At 54.9% G+C, this 20,187-nt stretch overlaps 2 pseudogenes across 2 annotated transcripts, besides 2 other annotated features; both read left to right on the top strand.

Annotated features, from left to right (window-relative positions):
- Nucleotides 1-995: 995 nt before the first annotated feature.
- Nucleotides 996-8,866, top strand: NCS54_00535200 (annotated as a pseudogene). Its single transcript has 3 exons — nt 996-1,141; nt 1,234-8,134; nt 8,186-8,866.
- Nucleotides 996-8,866: a sequence feature.
- Nucleotides 8,867-9,142: 276 nt separating this feature from the next.
- NCS54_00535100 lies at nt 9,143-9,294 on the top strand (annotated as a pseudogene). The gene is made up of 2 exons: nt 9,143-9,210; nt 9,246-9,294.
- Nucleotides 9,143-9,294: a sequence feature.
- Nucleotides 9,295-20,187: the final 10,893 nt, after the last annotated feature.

Raw genomic sequence — 20,187 nt, 5'->3', positions numbered from 1 at the left:
TCTTCTTCGAGCAGGGTGAGGAGCCTGGCCCAAAAAACCAGCTGCCAAACCGGAAGCTACCCTTGTTGGCCTTGCATCCATCACCCACTTGGCAGGATCCTGGACCAGGCTCGTGAACAGGACTTGGACCCTGAGTATCATCTAGAAGTCCCACCATCCATTCACAACTACCCAAGTTTAGTTTTTCAAAAAGAACAAGAAACCCTTCCGCTGAAACATCCCATCTCTCTCTCTCCCGTCCCTGTTTTCCCTCGTGAGCTTGCTTGGCCTGACCAGGGAATCCTCCCCCCCTCAGAAACGGCCCGGGCAGTCCGCTAATCTGCTGGACTGCACCCAATCCACCACCCAAAAACCACTTTGACCCGTCACTTGCACTTGGGGGGGCGGGAACTTGAATCCACCACCACGAAGTCCACTCGCTCATAGTCTACATCCCGTCCGCCATACTACAGTACAGTACCTACCTACCCAGATCTAGGTAGCCAATCCACCTCTTCTCGGCGACTACCACCACCGTCTTGTCTGTCTCCAGACATCGCCGGTTGGCATTATATCTTGTCCTCTGCGGCATCAGCCACCACCTCCGCCCTCCGAACGTCGGCAGCCTCGACCTGTGGCTCCCCCTCACCGCGGCTCTATCGTCATCTTGGACTCTCCTCCAACGCATCATCCTAGAGAGTCCCACCCCCCTCGTCTCATATATCCCGACCAAGGCGCAGATCCCGCAACATCCCAGATCCTGCCCTCGCACTGCCTCCAGGAACATTTGAGGCTCGGGCTTCCCTCAGACCTGTCACCTCTAGATCCCGGCCCATCTAGTCGCCCTCTAGTCCTCGACGACTGCAAATCACCTACACCACCACCGCCGACCGATCTCCGAGGATGGGCGCTTCACATTCGCGTGGCTCAAACCTTTACTGAATGCGAATGCCCGCTTCCCGCTGTCTACCCGTCCTGCTGCCGACGTCGAGTGCCACGCCCGCGCGGTGCGCAGCTGTTCGCGCTCCATCATGGATGGCGTGTCCCTCGTCTCCGACGACCTCCTCGATCCGCCGCCTCGACTCTACGAGCGACTTCGCCAAATAGCCGGTTATACATGGGACGAGAGCCAGTTGCCATTCCACTCTTCCTATGATCACTGGTAAGTGCGCTCTCGAGGCGCGCCTCACGAGCCGACGCCAGACTACCAGTCCTCGTGCCCTCGCCACAATCTTGATTTCTAACCCACCTCAGGCATGTCTTTGGAACCCGCTTCGTCTCTCCATTCTCCCCTCCCTCGAGCTCTCATAATGCCTCGAGTCCAGGATCCATCTTGAGGCTCCATTCTGGCCGGCCATCGCCGTCGGAACCTTATCCCTCGGCCTCGAGCGACACCACCGATTTACCAGCAATCACACCTCCAGCTTCGGTACCCTCGAATGTATCCAATGATGCTCCCTTCGTCGAAGAGCAAGTCGTTGCTCGCATATCCTTCCATGCCCTCCGAGAAGAGCGCGCTTTTCACATCGCCAAGAGTCTAACGGCAGACTCGGATCCGAATGGGCAACATATCGTGAAGCCACTCGACCTAATTAGGCTGAACCCTCTTCCAGGCGACCGCGCACCCGTCATTGTTGCCATCTATCAACATCCCGGCCCCAACTATCTCCTCGAGGTCCTTGACATGGGCCCAGCCTACTACAGAGCCCGTACTGTAGGAGAGACATTTACATCGCTTCGCAAAAACGAGCCCGAACTACACGACCCGATCTCCTTGCAGTACTTTCTCGATTTTGCCATCGGTGCAGCACAATGCCTCGAGGTTCTTCACCACGGTCTGGGCATGATTCATGGCGAGATTCGAGGCGATGCGTTTCACTTCAACTCTGAAAATGGGCAGGTCAAAATACTATCATTTGGGTCCGGAATACGCTCATTTGAGCATGGCTTGACAAGTAGTGGGTGGTCGACTCTCTCCAAAGAACTTGGCGCTCGAAACAAGCTCCTCTACATTAGCCCTGAGCAAACAGGGCGAATGCCCGCAGAACCAGACAGCCGGACTGACATATATTCTCTGGGTGTCTTGTTCTGGACGCTGTTGACCCAGAAACCCGTTTTCGACGGTGACAACCCTCTCGACATTGTCCAGGGAGTTCTCGGGCGCAGGATACCCAATGTGTCGACCGTACGACTGGACATCCCCGACGTGGTTGGAAGAATTATTCAGAAATGCACAGCCAAGAATGTTACTGACCGTTACCATTCGGCAAGCGGGCTTCGTCACGATCTGGTCAAGGTTCAGGAGTTCCTGGGCGACGGGGATTGGTTGGCGCTTAAGGAGTGGAAGATTGGAACCAAGGATGTATCGTCCTTTTTCATGCTTCCTACCATCATGATCGGTCGCCAACGGGAGCAAGCTGAGCTTGTCAGGGTCATTGATCGTGTTGCCAAGGCTCATTCCATGACTCTAAAGGGCGGCAGCAACCGCTTCTCTGACGGCTCAAGCTTGTCAAACGAGGTGGCTGCTTTCGACGACATCTCAAGCGAGGGAGCGAGCTCTATTGATGGTACCAACCGTCGAAGTGGTTCTTTTACTCATACAGCGTCCTCAGATCCTAAACTACCAAAGACCACATTTCACCCGTTCTTCTCGGATACCCAGACGAATTCTGGCGATACCATTTCATCTTCCCCATCAGGCGCTTTCCCTCGGGTTGCCAAGCCGTGGGAGAGGCACCAATCCATCTCAATTGAGACTCGCAGTCTCGTTGATAGCACCGGGGCGGAATCACAGAATCGTCACAGCCTAGTAGAGTCAACCGCGTCGAGCCTTTCCAGGCAGCTGGGGTCTGCCAAGTTCCGCCGTCGTGATCACTGCGAGGTTGTGGCGATCGAGGGTGCTGGAGGACTGGGGAAGAGCTGTCTCGTCCAGAGTGTTCTTGCAGAGGCCAGGAGACGAGGTTATTGCGCAACGGCGAAATTCGATACCGCAAGAAGAACAGCCTTTGGACCACTGCTTAAGTTGTTATCGTCCCTGTTCAAGCAGGTCTGGGGCGAGAGAAATACAGAGACTCCTTTTCACCAGGGGCTCAAGCAGTTCGTCCGCCCTGTCTGGCCCATGCTGCACCGGTTACTAGGACTTCCCGAGTTCCTCCTTGGCCCTCCTGAGGTCAATCCTGGGCGGTCAATCTCCTCGTCTCAGCACCTTAACCTGAAGAGCAACGGGAAGGCTGGACTGAAGCGCCGTGGTTCTTCTCCGGGATGTTCGCCTGGCCCTATTGCGAGAAACCCTAGCATCGCTTCTCAGTCATCACAGGATTTTCTCCGAACCGGCACATCTACCAAGACCATGCGATTGATGAACATTTTCTTGGACGTCCTTCGAGTGTTCACGGCACACAAGTTCATATGCTTCTGTTTGGATGACCTCCACTTTGCCGACGATGAGTCCCTCGAGCTCATTTCTCAAATCATTGCTTCGAGGATGAAGATGGTCATCATTGTCACATACCGAACAGAGGAATTCACATGGGAGAAGATCCAGAGCATCGTTCACCCCCCTGAGTCGGACGAGTTTCCCCGTTCTGGTGGCCCCCTGGTCACTCGGATCACTTTGTCAGCTCTCTCTGAAGACGACATTGTTCAATACGTCTCGACAACGCTCTGTAGGCCCATGGAAGAAGTCCTCCCTCTCGCTCTCGTTCTGCAATCCAAGACAGCAGGCAATCCGTTCTACATGCGAGAGATGCTGAGTGCCTGTCACCGAAAGCGGTGCATTTGGTACGATTACAGGGACAGCCAATGGCATTATGACCTAGACAGACTCTTCGAGCAGTTTCAAGGGGAGAAGGACTACGATGTGCTCGACACGGGTTTCATTACGCACAGGTTGACCGAACTTCCGGCAGCAGCCCGGACTTTGCTCGCCTGGGCGGCTCTTATCGGCAACTCGTTCTCGTTCGAGCTCATTTGCCACCTGATGGGCGGTGAATTCGATTATCACGAAGACGACTGGGGATCATGTTGCCCGACCTTTGCACACAAGAGCTACTCGCAGGGTGAAGCCATCGCTGGCCTTCAGGCGGCCATCCAGGCCTACATAATCGTACCTAGCGAGACAGATGATCGGTTCCGATTCGCTCACGATCGATACATCCATGCGTCGTCAGACTTGCAAGAGTGCAACTCCCGAAAGATGCACTTCATCATTGCACAAACACTCCAGAAGTACTATGCCGGCGAATCTAGGCAACGAGACAGCACAGCTTCTCATATCTGCGAGGCGGTCGACATCATCAAGCGACGGATTCCAAGCCGTCATGAGTACCGCAAGCTGTTGACAGATTGCGCGCAAGCTGCTGCAGAGAGTGGCGCGAAGCCAACCGCAGCCAAGTACTACAGCACAGCAGTTGCGCTTCTTCAGGACAACCCCTGGACTGAGGGCAAAGACGACGTTTCGTATGACGAGACGATGCAACTCTACCTTAGGGCGGCCGAGTGCTATCTGTACATGGGCCATTATGCCCCGGCGAGCGAAACACTGGCCACCATCTTTGCCAACTCGAAGACAGCTTTAGACAAGGTACCAGCATATGTTCTGCAGTCAAGGGTATATGCCCAGAACGGCGACTCGTCTCAGGCTCTTGCCTCCCTCAAGGAGTGCCTGGTCGAGCTGGGGGTTTCGGTGGATGAGGACCCAACCTTCCAGACTTGCGACGCGAAGTTTGAGCGCCTTTCTATCCAGATTCAAACCATGGATCGGGCCGAGCTGGTCAGCTACAACCAGGCCGAGGATCCAAGTGTCGCTTCTATCGGAGCAGTCCTCGCCGAGACCATTAGTGCTGCTTGGTGGAGCGATGGTCTACGATATTACAATCTTACTCTCACCATGGTAGAGATGCATCTCCAACGGGGTGCGTACCCACAATCTGGCATGGGTTTCCTCTATCTCGCCATGATCTCTCTCTCGCGGTTCAACATGACACAGTTCGCTGTGGATCTAGGTATCGCCGCTCAAGAGCTGCTCTATCAGTCTCGAGACGCCTTCTCACTCGCTCGCGGCTTGATGCTTCACCCGATGTGCATTGGACATGTTCACATGACGATGCCCACAATCATGGCACAGATGGAAGATGCTGTTGAGTATGCATCAATTGCTGGCGACCGGATATCGACCATCATGAGCTACGGAGTGTCTGCCGTGTTCAAATTCTTCAGCAACGAGAACTGCGCAGATCTCGAAGGGTTCTGCCAGTACGGCTGCGAGGAGATTCCGAACTGGTACACCGATTCTAGGGGTGGGTCGGTTCTCATCGCCGTTAGACAGCTCTGCCGTGCCCTTCAGGGCAAGACTCGCATTCGCATCGCCTCGGAGGTGATGAATGACGAGCAGCACAACTCGGAGTGCTACAAGAAGTGGTTGCTTAGCGGCAATCGCCGGAGCAATCGATCCATCCTCTTCTACGAGAGCTTCGAGATGATACCCCTATACCTCTACGGCCATTACGAGCGTGCCGTTGAGCTTGGGAAGAAGTCTACTGATAACCTGACCATGCTCTGGTCCTCACGCAACAGCAGGATGATATTACTATTCTATGGCTTGGCCCTTGCCGGACGGTTGCTGCAACAGATGCAGGTTCCCTGCTCGCCTACTGAAGACTTTGCCTCGCAGGCCGAGGAGGTCATCAGGGAGCTGCGTCGCTTCGTGAGGATGATTGATGAATGGGCACTTGTCTCAGATATCAACTACCTTTGCTGGTCGAAGCTGCTGCAGGCTCAGATTGCAGAGTTATCCAAGGACCACGGAACCGCCATCCAGCACTACGAGCACGCTCTAGACCACGCCACTGAGTACGATGCTGTGTTTGATGAGGCTCTGGGCAACTATCTCATGGCAGGTCTCTTCATCCGACGAAAGGCACGACGGTCCGCTCGTGCGGCACTCGTGGAAGCTGTTAGCTTGTTCCGACAGATGGGTGCCAACGGAGTTTCAAAGGCCATCGAAGAGGAGCATAGTCTCCTCCTACATGGGCCAACAAGAAGCCACCGAACCACCGACATGGGCGTACAGACTGACTTTGTCGCCGACGCGACGTCGGTCCAGTATCGAGCTGTGGATGGCGAAGACGGAGGAGATCTGACACACATCAGTTCCAACAACATGAACATGACTGACCTGAAGGGAGAGCGCATAGGGGCGTGGCGAGGTTCAATGAACATGCAGGCTGAGCCCGGGGCAGGGTTGCCTGCTCTCGATATGATCGACCTCCACGCCATCCTGGTGTCCTCGCAGGTCATATCGTCGGTGCTGCAGGTGGACGAGCTGCTCAAGACCATGTGCGACGTCATCCTCCAAACCTGCGGCGGCTCAGCGACACGTGCCGCCATAGTCGTCCAGGAGAACGACTCGGACTCGTGGTGCGTAGCTGCTAGCGGTGACCCCGAGAGAGGTGCTTCAGCCCACATACCAGGCATACCCTTGTCAGGGACGTCGCTGATAGCCGAGAATGTTGTTCTCTACTGCACTCGCTTCCTGGAGTCGGTCTTTGTTCCCGACTTGATAGCTGATGAGCGGTTCGGCAACGTCAACCAATCCTGGCTGCAGAGAAACCCTGTTGGCAAAGGGATCATCGCCATCCCCATCTGTCACGGTAACAAGCCGCTTCTGGGAGTCTTGTATCTTGAGGGCGAGCCCGGTGCCTTCACTGATCGCAATGTCACTGTATTGCAGCTCCTCGTCAACCAGATCGGCATTAGCTACTCCAACGCACTCGCCATGAAGAATGTCGAGAAGATCTCGGCAGAGAACCGATCCATGGTGGCAGTTCAGAAGCGCGCTCTAGCCAAGGCTCTTGCGGCCGAAACAAAGGCCAAGGATGCAGAGGCGGAAGCGAAGCGCAATGTCAAGCTCGCTGAAGAAGCCGCCAAGGCAAAGTCCATCTTCCTGGCCAATGTCTCTCACGAACTTCGCACTCCTCTCAACGGCGTGATTGGCAACTCGGAACTACTTCGTGACAGCGTCCTGGATAAAGACCAGCTCGAGATGGCAGACTCGATCCGTGTCTCTGCTGACCTGCTGCTAACTGTCATCAACGACATCCTCGACTTCTCCAAGATGGAGGCGGACAAGATGAAGCTATACATAATCGCTTTCAACCCAGAAGACATGGTCCGGGAGGTGGTCAGGGCCGTATCGTACAGCAATCGTGAAAAGACTTCCAAGAAGAACGTCAAGATCGTGCAAGATATCAACCTGCCGCCCATGCTGATCTACGGCGACCCCATTCGCCTCCATCAAGTTCTTGGCAATCTTATTGGAAACAGCCTCAAGTTCACTGAGGATGGCTCCATCACCATCGGGGCCCGTCTCGACAAGGAGACCAAGGAGCATGCCATGCTCACCTTCTGGGTCCGGGATACAGGCATCGGCATCCCCCCTCAGCAGCTGGCCAAACTTTTCCAGCCCTTCAGCCAGGCTGACGCTAGCACAGCAAGAAAGTATGGCGGAAGTGGCTTAGGTCTTAGTATCTGCAAGTCCCTCATCGAGACCATGATGAAGGGCAAGATTCGGCTTGAGAGCGAGGAGAATGTGGGCACGACAGCTTGGTTCACAGTGACATTCGAGAAGGCCAAGGCGGATGTCGCTGCTGGTGACGCCCAATCCAAGACGACGCCTCCCATCGACCGATACTCGGCCACCACTTCTCCTCTGGAGCGGGCCGACTCGCCCAACCCATGCCTGGACCTGTCCAAGGTGCCCAAGGAACAGGTTCGCATCTGCGTGGCCGAAGACAACCCCATCAACCAGAAGATCGCCATCCAGTACGTGCAGCGGCTGGGCTACAAAGGAGTCGTGGCCTATGACAATGGTCTCAAGGCGGTCGAGGGGCTCCGGCAGAAGGCCAAGGAGGGCAAGCCATATCACGTCGTCTTGATGGATGTCCAGATGCCGGTCCTAGATGGCTATGAAGCGACAAAGCTGATTCGAAAGGACTCGCTGGATGCGGTGCGCAAGATCCTGGTCATCGCAATGACTGCCTCTGCGATCCAGGGCGACAGAGAGAAGTGCCTGGCTGCTGGCATGAATGACTATCTCGCCAAACCTGTCCGGTCAGAAGTGCTGAAAAAGAAACTCGACGCATATCTCAGCACTGAAGTGAGTAGCATTGAAGCGTCCAGAGAGAGGACTTGAACTAATAGCTTGCAGCATGCCCCAAACAACACAGCGCAGACTCATTCGGCACCTCACCCGGCGCCTCAACCAGCGGCCCCGAGCCCTCAGCCAAGCACCAACTCCAACTCGAACTCTCACGGACCCAATAGAACTATTGTTCTCCCGCCTCCAGTTGTCCAACCAACTCCCAGGGCAGCAAAGCCATCCACCACAGTCCCGGACCCCATGCAAGAAGAGGCTGTATTCAATCAACCAATCGACTACACTTCCTTGCAGGCGCAAGATAGCCCCGTCTACAGCAAAGAACATGCTCATGCCCCAGAGCCGGTACCATTGACCATACGGGACAGCTCGCCACACTCGACAACCGCCGCTGCACTCAGCCGTGTGTCGAGCGACAGCCGCTCAGTGGACTTTGCGCCTACGGTGGACGGCGCTCCTCAGCAGCAGCAGCATAAGCGTCTGCCTCGGAAGCTTACCAAGAATAGGCGGAACAGCGACTCAAACAGCGAGAGGCCTTCCCTGGTTGGCACCCCGACCGACACGACCAAGGGTCTCCTCAAGAAGGCCCCCCAGCGACAAAGCTCGACAAGCCTCGTCGAGGACGGTCAAAAGGCCGAGAATACCCCATTCGGGGCCTCGAAGGACCCCAGCAAGCGCAGCAGCTTCACTTCCACGGGCTCGTCGATCAAGGACCGACTCTTCCCTCACTAGGTTGATGGGGAGGATCCTACCACAGACGATCTTGCGTCTGCAAAGGACGAGGCGGGGTGATCAAACAAGAGAAGAGTCATGCTCAGTTTCCTTGATCTCGATGGCATCACGATACATTGCATATCCAAAACTTTTTTTTTCAACCACACACACACGTACAACAAGACGAAGCAGGCATGGGACCAGGCAGTCGACGAAAAAGCCTCTCCTGATTGAAACAGATTAGATGATTATGAAGAGAGGGCGAGAGCACCAGACGACAAAACAATACAATAGATGGGACGGCAGAACGCATCCATTTGTACTACACCCCTATTATCTGCCATTGGGCGTGCTCTGGATGGGTATGGATACTTGTTGTTCACTTGTTTATTTTCAGCGAGGAGCATTCGACAAGGACGGCTGGCTATGGCTATGGCTACAAGGAAGGTATGAAAGGGCGAACGGAAAGAGAAGGGTGTGGGAGGGGCTTTTTTTGTTTCTATTCAAATGATCCACGGAGGAAGGATTGGGAATCAAGGGAATGAATGATTGTGTGTGTGGCTAGTTGTTTGGGGCTGGTTGCGAGATACCTCCTTGTTGCCTTTATTCCCTTTTTTTAAGAAAGAAAGAATTCACTGAATCGGTATAGACAGCATCCTACGCGACGCTATGCACTTGCTCGCCAAAGAATTGTCATGATTGCCGATGCTTTGCTGCTGCTTACCAGTTTGCCCCCCCCCCCCAATGCTTGTTTGGAGCGCCTTGTGGGAATTCCAGCATGGAGCTCCTTGGTGGAATCTCTGCAAAGACAAGACCGCGGACCTCGCCTGAGATGCATACGTGCCGCACTGCCCACACCCAGTCACTGGCGGACGACGCTAGAGAGCGGACCCGTCCGGCCGGTGTGGATATCTTTGACCATGCCCTCTAACACTTTGCAAATCTTGGTGTTGCGCCCATGTCGTGATCACTACCAAGTAGGAATGCCGGTAGTCAACTCCTGCTCCATTGGGACGGGGAGGGTGGGTTGAGAAGCATGGCACTATGACCGCCCACGGGCTCTGATCGACAGCGGCAACACGAGAAGCAAGGAAAAGAAAAGAAAGGTACAGAAAAGCAAGAGAAAATGCGAAACGCCACATGGGAGAGGCACGCGCTAGCGGCCGTTGGCGACGACGGCGGCGGCGCGTGTGTGAGCATCGGCGTCCGAGATTAGATGAGACGGGTTACGTATGTCTATGTACCATGTACGAAAGAAGGCCTTGGAGATACCAGACAAGGAACCTGGAGCAGCAGAAAGTAAAAAAGAGATGACATGCATACAATCAATGAAAACAGTCGTTTGTTGGAATCAAGGCCGTCGTTGTCGTGTAAGCTGACATGATCAAGACACAATGCGGCTCCAACGAACGAACCAACGAACGAACCTCGAGAGATGCTTCAATACTTGACTCACCAGGTCAAGGCATAGCGAGCGCCATTGCCATGTGGAGAAGACGAATCTAATCTTCAGCTCGCAATGTGCAAGCCCACGCAGGTCTAGACGACGGAACGGCAATGCTTGCGAGCAGGTTCCATCACGGATCCAATGTAATGTGTGGATTTTGCGGCCGCTCAGGGCACAAGCGCGGCGGAAACGGCCCTAACCGATGGTCTTATTCTCCGTCTGGTCCTGTCATGTTTCAAATCGCTCGCGAACATGAGGGTCTGTGAACCATCCGTGTGCCTTGCGTTGTCTAGGCGTGTAGGGCATGTATTAAATTACCCTCTCTTGTGGTAATTCGAAACCCAGGCTTTCCGAGAGTGGCAATTGCGAGCATGGATTGGCGCCAGGAAAGGAACTGTCGGAAATTACCAGGCCTTTCTTTACGCAGGGTCGTTCACCAGCAGCAACCGAGGGGGGCTGCAGTGTATCTTTGCTTTTCCTCGCTCTTCGTTGTGTCGTCCGTCGTCTTGTCGTCTGTCCTCTTCGGTATCCATCAGCTAGGCTCTATTCTCGGTGGCCCCGTGTGTATCAATGGCGAATCGAATTGACCGCTGCATCTCAAAACAGCATTTCGTCTAGTTAGCTTCCATTGTAGGCTGGCTTGTTCCAATTCAAAGTGCAGAAGCAGCAGCGGGAGGCGCACCAGGACGGCAACAGATGACGCGTGTAGCGTCAGGCCCCTCCTCGTCAGTCTCATCCCTCACCTCTCAGCGGGAGCCTGTGTCATGTTCTGGCAATGCCCCCGCTGTGCCTGACGCAATCGTTGGCTCCCTCGTTGCCTATGCAGGCAAGAGACCGAATTGCCCTCGTCTGAATGGAGCCGCTTCCCCGGCTCCCATCCCATCCTATCCCTGGAACAACCGTGAATCTCTGGCGGCCGTCGCAGCCTCTTTTGCCGATCACTGCGCCATGGCTTGCTTAAATCTTGGGGCTCGTGGGTTCTCGGACGATAGACACATGTCAGATGGGCTGGGGAGCGCTAGCAGGGGGGGGCATTTTGCTGATCTGGATCGTCCAAACCGATACCATCTTCTGACTGATGACGAAGGGCCAGATGCTCGAATTATCCTTGGCTGTCCGTGATTGACAGGAAGCCCCCGTGGTTCGGTTATCGAATTTGGTCCCGACATACGGCGATCTGCTACTCGCCCTATCTTGAGTGCTCCAATGAGAACAGCTTGGGCATGGTTCGCAACCAAGCCAAGGCGAGTTGCTTCCAGTATGCTGTAGGGTAGCAGTATACAGACGTAACTAATCAAGCCTCGTCTTGTGACGGCATGACGAGCATCGTGTAACAGCTGCTTGGTGCGGGCAGCCGGTCATCACATCACGTCGGGACGTATGTAACTGGACATGATCTCGGTAGGCTGCCGCCGAAGACATCCTGGGCTTCGTATCCCGAATTAGGTAGGTAGCTGTGAATCGACGTAGATCACTGGCCAAGGTGTTGGAGCAAGGTATTCGTTACGGTTAAAGATCAGAGCCCTAGATGAACCTCAGATGGCCCTTGTCAATCTCGAAGTCAGGCTGTTACCCATTGGGCTGGATGAGAGGACGAACGTGGCGTGAAAGCGTGGCGTCGCAGTGCCGTAGGCCATGAGAGGTACTGTACTCGCTCGGCTGAACAAATGGGTCATAACAAGTACGCAGTACACCGCCATTGCTGCGCCATTTGGGAGCTGAGAGATCAATGCGGCAAACATTGCGTTAGGCTGAAGGAAAAGCGGAATTGTCTCTGGCAATCACCACCAAGGACTCGAAAAGGACGCTACTTGATGAGGTCGAGTCTAGACCCGCACCAAGATCGGAACAGTTAGATCCAAAATCGACAAGGGTGCCATCGGTTTGGGCCGACCACGAGGTTAGTCGCTAAAGCTAGTTGCCGATCTATCAGCTCATACCGCGCCCACGAGTTTCTAATCCGCCAGACCACAACGAATAGGAGGGGCACACGGCGTGTGGCTGACAGAGCCTGCTGCGAGACCTGAGCCACGGCCTGGCGTCTTAAGGTGAGGATGGGAGATCTGCGAAACAAGGTCGGCAAGGGATCCTGAGGGCCAAAAGCGGCTGATGAAGAGGAGCAGATGCTGCAACAGTAGCAGGAGGAAACCCTTCACCGCCGAATACAGCGCAAGGTTCCGGGACACTGAGGGAAAAGAAAGCAGTTGCCGTCCATTACGCACTGCAGTTCGAATAACAGGGCCGTCCCTGTCAAGAGGAAGGCGGGCTGGAGACGAGAGGTAGAGGCTGACAACGGGGTGTGACCTGGTAGATGCATGGCCACGCCAGCCACACGGCCTCAGCGACGTGGAGTTGGGATGTAGCTCCTTGGTTGGCGCAGCGCGTATTCCCAGTGCTGGAGGTAGTACGCAGGTAGTTGTTGGAAGTGTGAGCTTGTGGAAGCCAACAAAGGCGCCAATCCAGACGCATCCCAGACACACAGGGGCCCCAACAACGGGACCGCAAGACCAAGTCTACACAGTAATGTTGCAGCGGCTTAGGGTTGCCTACGTCTGAACGTAGCCGAGTTTCGCACCATGAAGATGAATGCCAGCACCGAGGCAACACTGACGTTTCGCCCAAGCTCGACGGGAGATATACTGCAAGGGAACGAGATTGTTGGTGATGGAACGGTTGGGGCAAGAATGACACCCCTCAGCAGGGCCAGAAATGACCAAGATGTGCTGCACTTTTGGCAGCGTCAACATCGACCCTATCAAGGCGTGCCCCAGGGATGGCAGATTAGAGATCCACGGGAAGTCCATAGAAGGATCAGCGCATCTGACGATGGTGGACGAGGGTTGCGAATTGCGGCCGGGAAGCTCGCTCGGGATGAGGCTACTACATACGTATGTGGTAGTGTGACGAACGAGTTCCCCATTGTATCGTGCCGCCTTCGCCCCCCCTCCCAAGTGCGTGCCCTAGGGCATTAATGTCCTGCAGCTGCCTGGGATCAGTTGCGTGCAAACGGTTGCAACGAGACCAACCAGAGGCGAAACCGAGAAGCTAAAAGAGCTGAGCTGAAGACCAAGAGTGGGAACTCGGTGGGATTTGGCGTGTGCCGTTTCCTTGTGGTTCGTCTGAATCCAGGATTCTATGCAAGCATGGGGCTGGGACGAAAGTAAGAGTGACAGAGTGGGGGAGGCGCAACAAGAGGAGAATGAAAATGAATGGATGGCAGGAGGAATCAAAGCAAATGAAAAAGAAAACAGGCGAGAACGAGAAAAAGAAAGCATCCACGCTCGTGGACGGATACAGATGCCATCCTTGACATGGAGCATGGATGAAGGAAAGAAGAGAGGCACAAAGAAAGCATGGGCATCAACCCACCTTTGCACCAAAAAGAAGCAACGCCCACGAGGGGAAGGAGGGGGGTGGCATCGTGTTTCAGATGTCCTGTTTTGACAAGGGGTTTCCAACCGGCAGGTGCGTCTCGGACCTGACCTGCTGCCTGTTCAGCCTTTGATTGGTTGCCCAAGCTCTGGCAACGCCGGGACCCCTGGTCCTTAGCTGCCCGCTATCCAGGGTTGGGTGCATCTGTGGCTTTGCAGAGCTGGAAGAGAGGCTGGTTCTGATCTCGCTGATTGGTAGCCTCCATGGCCTTCTCTGACTGGTGCTGCCCATGCACACGCCCCCAGGCTTGCGGCTGCACACCATAAGAGCACCTCCGGCATGGAATTCAGTCCGCTGTAATTACAGTCGTCGTGAGCCTGGCCTGGTCTGGTGATCCGAAGAGAATCCCAGCGCTGCTGCGTCAACCAGATATCACACAATGATTTCGGTTGTTGACCAAGCCTGTCACCCTCGAGCCTCGTTAGCCAGGTAGCCAAGTTCGCAGCGTCTGGAGCTTCACTTACACCGGACGCTTCCACGCTGTGCCGTCAAGCATCATGGACCGTGCGCTCATCTGCGGATAAATTCCACGGCTCGGAAGTAGAGAACAGTAAAGGAAGCGAATCCTTCATCCTCTTAGCCACGGTAAGTGTGCCGACGTACCATGACGATGGTCACAACGATGGCGACAAGGGTTCAAGCGCTGGGTATACCCAAATTGACATGCCGATTTCCGCCAGAGGCTCAAACGGGCGCCCATGCGACCCAGGTAGGGAGCTTGGTCACGAGTTCCATTCACCTCGTACTGATTACAGCCGTGGTAAGCAAAACAGTCAGCTTCAGTATCGGATACTTACTTTCCTGGCATAAATTAGACGGCCGGATACAGTACACTCTGTACCACCTGTCCTTGGAAGAAGCAAGAGGAGTTGACGTTTGGACGTAAGAGGCTATTGTAACACGGTGATACACTGAGTGGTATTATCAAAGCTTTTGAGGTCTTGGTGTAACTGCAAAAGGCTATGAAGCCTCTGAATGTTAGTCCGGAACCGGCAGCCAAGATATCGTATCGCTTCCCACTCCGTAGTTTGGTCAGGTTTTGATGCTGGAGCTGCACCCTCACGCTTTCGATGCTAGGAACCCTGCTCGAGTCGACAGGATATGCACCTGCCGATGCATCACTCAGCGTTGCATTTGCCCCGGCTCTCCAGTGTCCCAAGGCGTAACCGGTAGTGCCCGCGAGAGCGCAAGCATGAGGATCTCTATCCCTGGAATGTTGGTCTTGAATAATGACGGCCACGTCGTCACGGACTGTGACTCGACTCCCAACAGCAGCCAGGGCAAATGGATTTGACGAGAACGAGCCCCTGTTGTCTCTGGACGAAACAGACAAGACCAAGAGCCTGCGTCGGTATTCAAGACGTCCAGTCGTCTGATTTCCTCAGGACGATCGTACCCATCGGTGCCGCGGCGCCCTGTCTGATCTGGACGGTCCAAGTTCACTGGCCGATGGGACCCTGCGTAATACGGATACTACACAGATTGATCATTCTTGCCGATGGTCCAACGTGGGCTCGAGGGGGCGCTATTTCCGACGAGATTTGGTCTTGGGGCTGATGAAAGCGGCACATCAAATCATCCTCGAGCAACTCGAGGCCCTGTTGATCGTCGTCCGCCCCGCGACTCTAACCTTGACCTGGATCGTGGCGCACTCCCGGCAGCCGGCGAATTCTAACGGCGCAAGAGGGGCGGTAACCGTTTAGAGATGGTGGGGTCTGAGAGTGGGGCGCCACTGACCTTGCTCATCTTTGCCCTGTGATGACGATGACAAGGGTTCAAAGTCAACATGAAGGGATGACGAGATGTGGGCGATGGCCGTCAGATCAGACAGGTTTGGATGCTTCATATGCAGAGAATGAAGCAGGGAGATTTGGAGGGATGGTGAGGGTTGTTAGCGGGGTTTCTCATCCGCAAATCGACGGGGTGGGAGAAATTCCAAGCTGTTGTTGTTGGGTTGTCTCTTTGTTGTGGTTACGATCACGGGCGATAGGACGCTCTCTACCAGGTATGTAAATGAACGGATGGCCTTCGCGGGGCCCAGAGAGCACCATTTAGAGCGCCATGCTCCGTCGTGCTCTAGACGGACCTGGCGCCTGTGGCTGTGTGGCGGTAGGTTCAACGATCAACTTGGGTAAGGTCCCGCCCATCGCTTGAGAGCATCCTGGCGATGGTGACGGTGGCTGGCGAATCTGGATTGCTCTCCGCCGTCTAGAGCTTGTCTCTGACTGCGCTAGATGGCCACAGGAAGAGGCAGCTTCTCGGCCAATGCATCATGACCAACCTAGGCATCATTAATCAAGAATGGAGGTGAAGCTGACTAGCCAGGTGGCCAGACCAGGCTGCCCCAAGGAATTGAGGGCACAAAAGGGCAAGCGGGAGAGCCAAAAGGGATCTGCAAGCGCTTGAACGTTGGGGATGACGATGGATGATGTTGCCACTCGAGATTCACCAGACAGAAGTCGCACCGTCGCCGTTCCCAGTGGTCCGTGAATAGACTTTTCCCTAGTCAAGGGCCATGAGTCGACAATGTTGAAGGCTGTCGATTGGCGATTGCCTGTCCTGGGTGCCTGATCGACTCTGACGTGAGGTGTGAGGCCGTTGCTGGTGTAAGTCGCCAAGCTGGGCTCCGTGGGTGGATTTGCCAACATACCTACACCGAGCAGAGAAGTGTGAGAGCGTGGCGGAGACTCGGTAAACGATGCCAAGAGATGAAGAGAGCAAAACAACCACGAGGCTGATGGATTTCTCAATGGATGGATACCTTGACTTCCATCCCAGGCGCCACCGTTGGACGGAAAGGGCGGCTGAGGAAACTTGCTCATAACCGAAGGTGCTTACCTGGGTAAGCTGGTAGAGGTGGTGCAGAGGTGAGGAAGGAAGAACGGATCGAAGCAGTATGCCGACGGCACCTGCCAGACAAAGCACCTACCTGGGTAGGTAGGTAGGCAGGCACAAAGGGAAGCGCCTCAGCCACGTCTCCTTGGATAGGTAGGTAGGTACCATCTCCAAGAGCCAGAACCCAGACCGAAGACTGGAAAACGCCATTTGACGATGGCTTCAACTTCATATTCCCGCTCATCTGGCCCAATTTCTCTTCTGTCATGGACCCCCGTCGCACCCGAAACAATAGACCACAGCCACAGGCCCTGGCACAGAAAGACAGGCGCAGACTCGCACGCCCCTCCCTCTTCCGCATCTCCACAAGCAGCTTAAACCCGGCTACTAACCCACGATGGGAAGCGCGCTTGGTGGAACCGTCTCTCGCAGCCCGCTCTTGGGCCACTTGCTGAGATCCATCACTTGCCCACTTCCCGTGCCTCGATTAAAGTCGTGCCCAATCCTTGTAGTACATGGCACAACACGAACTGGTCGAGCTTCTTCTTGGGGCCTAAATTCTCACCTCCCTCCCTTGGAGATGCTGTACTGTATTAATGGCTTCATAGTTATGTATGGTTGGCCGGCATCCAAAATGGGTATGCTATGCAACCGCACTGTTAGCTGGCACCCTCCACGAGCCAAACATGGTCCTGTTCAACTCAGTCTAAATCGCCAACATCACCAGCACCCCGGACTGGTTGGGCAACTTGACAAAACCCTTGCAGAGCTTGGATTCGAGAAGAGAAAAAGAAAACCCGCAACTGACCAACGGCAGGTTAATACGAGAAACAGATGGGAAAAACGTGGCCGCTGAGGCACCCAACCCGACACAACCAGAACACTTTGCCCAACCAAATGCTCGCAAATCGCCCGTCATACGCCAGAACGGTCCTTTATCTGCTGCACTGGATCGAAATCCTAGGCGCTGACGGGGCTTTTTTCAGCCCTCCATGTTTACGAGCAACGACGCCATTGACGATTTTCTGAATTGCCGCTCATCTACCGGAGGTGCTTGCAACCTGTCTCACACTCCCCGCTACGAGTTAACTCGAGACGGGAAGAGTGCCTGGCTGGACAAAGGTGCTCGCAATAGGGTTTTGCCTCATGGCCCTCTACCTCATGGCCTTTTGCTCTCGAGAGCTGCAAGGTAGGCAGGGCTAAGCACGATCGAAAGCTTAACAAGAGACAGGTTGTGCAGCCATCCCGTCTCACCTGTCTGGTTTTACTTTTGCCCATCTCTTTCAATGTCAACTCCTGAGCCGCACCAACACAAGACTGGACGAAGTAGTTACTCAATCTAGCCTCGATGAACGAATACCTACGGATGCCGACACAGCAGCTTCACTTACGTGCACCCATTAGAACTTGGGAGATGGGCCAGGCAACTTGTTCAAGCTCTCGCTCCGCTTCACACACTCCTACACAAGACCGATGGTGCACGCCCCTCCCTGGCTCCCCGATGCCCCTCCACTTGGACTTGATCCATTCATCCATCCCTACCCTCGTCCGTCCCACATGCCTTGTTGTTGGCTCTCCGAGTTCTAAAACCCATCCACACTTGACTCTGGCAACCGAACTGGGCTCTTATTCCTACCTCAGCTCCAAGAGTCGCTTCAGCCACTTTTCCCTGCTGTTCTGCCACCCACTGCCACCCACTGCCACCACCGGCCTTTGACCCCTGTCCCAGTCGCCGTCCCCATCCTCATCCCAGAGAGTGCTCTGTGGCCGACACCAAGCCAAGTCCCTACCATGTGCCTAATCTGTCAAATCTCTTTCTGATACACGCTTCTATCCCAAACCTCCAAGGTAACCTTGCCTGGCCTTGCTTTAGTAAAATAATCCAGGCTCGCTCGCTTCTCCACACTGGCACGATTTCCGCCTCGGACCTTGCCCTGATTGTCGTTGATGGGCGTGACCCGGTTGTAATTGCTGGCGTTTTGGCCCATTGGCCGCTGGCTGGCTGTCAAGGCCATCTTGTTCGAGAGCCCTTGGCTCTGGCTTTTGACCCTCTTAGACTGACCCTCCCCGGTCTCATCCCCTGGCTTGCCGGGGAGGGCTTTCACCAAGGCTTTCTCCCCCTTCGAAAGCTCCGGGAATCTCTTTGATTGCGAATCCAGCCAGCCAGCCAGCTAGCGAGCGAGCAAGCCGAGACGCAGGTCGGAGGAGGATACGCCAGAGACGAGACGTTTCGGCGGCCGGCGCTTGATGATGTGCGTATAAGCGGGTGGTGGGCGTGTGTGGGAGTGTGCGTGTACGGGTGTGCTCCATTCTCTTTTCACCACTTCGCTCAGCCCTCTTTTTTTCCTCTTCCCTTCCCTCTCATCCATCGTGGACTGAAGATCATCCTCCTCATCCTCTCCTCCTCCCTCCACCTCGATCTCCATTCCCATTCGTTCCTTCCGTTCCTGAGCCGTTGTCCTTGTTCCCTAGCTCCCTGATCTTCTGTAAGCTTGCGAGCTACCCTCGTCCCCGTCGCGGCAGAGTTGTCAGTGGAAAGGCCGGTTTCTGGACGAGCCAGACAAGCCAGATCCTAGGCCTGGGCTGCATTGCATTGTCGGAGGTCCGGTCCCCAGCTTGTCATTCCTTTCTATTGCAAGGACAGTTCTGGACGGGTTTCTCAAGCCATCGACAACCACACAGACTGTCTGTTGGTTAACATAGGACCGACTAACATATTACGCCGGCTGGTACCTGCGTCCGTGTCCGTGTTGGCAGCCCGTGTAAGGTATCCGTTCGTCGTCTTGCCTAGGTACCTATCTGGGTTGTCATTCTCTCCTTCTGGTCTTCTCTTCGATTTCTTCTCAGCTGCAGTTGGAGCTGGCTCTGTCTCGAGAGCCCGAGTCGCTGCTCATCAGTCCAGTCCTTCCTTGTCCGGGACTTTCCTTCTCTGGCTTGTTGTTCCCGTCTGTTGTCGACTCCACCTGTTGGCGTTGGCTGGAGCCTCTTCTCAGTCCGTCTCTTCCTCTGGGTCCCCCCCTCCACCACCAACATCCATCCATTGGCAGCATCAGCATTGGCTTTCTGTTTCTTTCTGCGCGTGCCCCCCATGTGTGCCATGTGGAAGAACCATCCATGACCGGTTCCAAATGAGCTTGGCCCTTGTCAACTGGTTTCATCTGCCCCGCCCATTTCGACCGCCACCACAGTTCTGAAGCTGGCCGTCCTCTCCAGCTCGCCGCCCGCTGCCCTGCCCGCCGCCGCCATCGCCATCTCGGCCGCCTTATACAAAGCGTGCATCCGCATCCACCTCGTATGCCCTCCTTCTTTTTACTCTTGTCCTCTTTTCCATTGTTTCCCCATTATTTCCATCGTACCTTGTTTTGTTTCTCTTTCTTCTTCTTTATATCGGCCCTCTCCGCTTCAACAACACCAACACAAAACTCCCTCCATCCCTACCACCCTCGGCTCATCCTTCTTTCGTCTTCTCCTCCTCCCCCCCTCTCACCAATGTTTCCGGCCTCAGCTGTGTCATTTTGACTTCTGCATCCCATTTGCAAAAGTCAATAGCAACATAGTCACAGCCCCCGAAACGCCCACGCACGCACACATGCCCCCACTGGCGTAGCCCAGCTGCCACACAACG

The sequence above is a fragment of the Fusarium falciforme genome, chromosome 4 (genome assembly GCF_026873545.1).
Source record: "Fusarium falciforme chromosome 4, complete sequence".
NCBI lineage: Eukaryota > Fungi > Ascomycota > Sordariomycetes > Hypocreales > Nectriaceae > Fusarium > Fusarium falciforme.
Note: the sequence above shows the minus strand (reverse complement) of the source record. Positions and strands in the feature narration are given on the sequence as shown.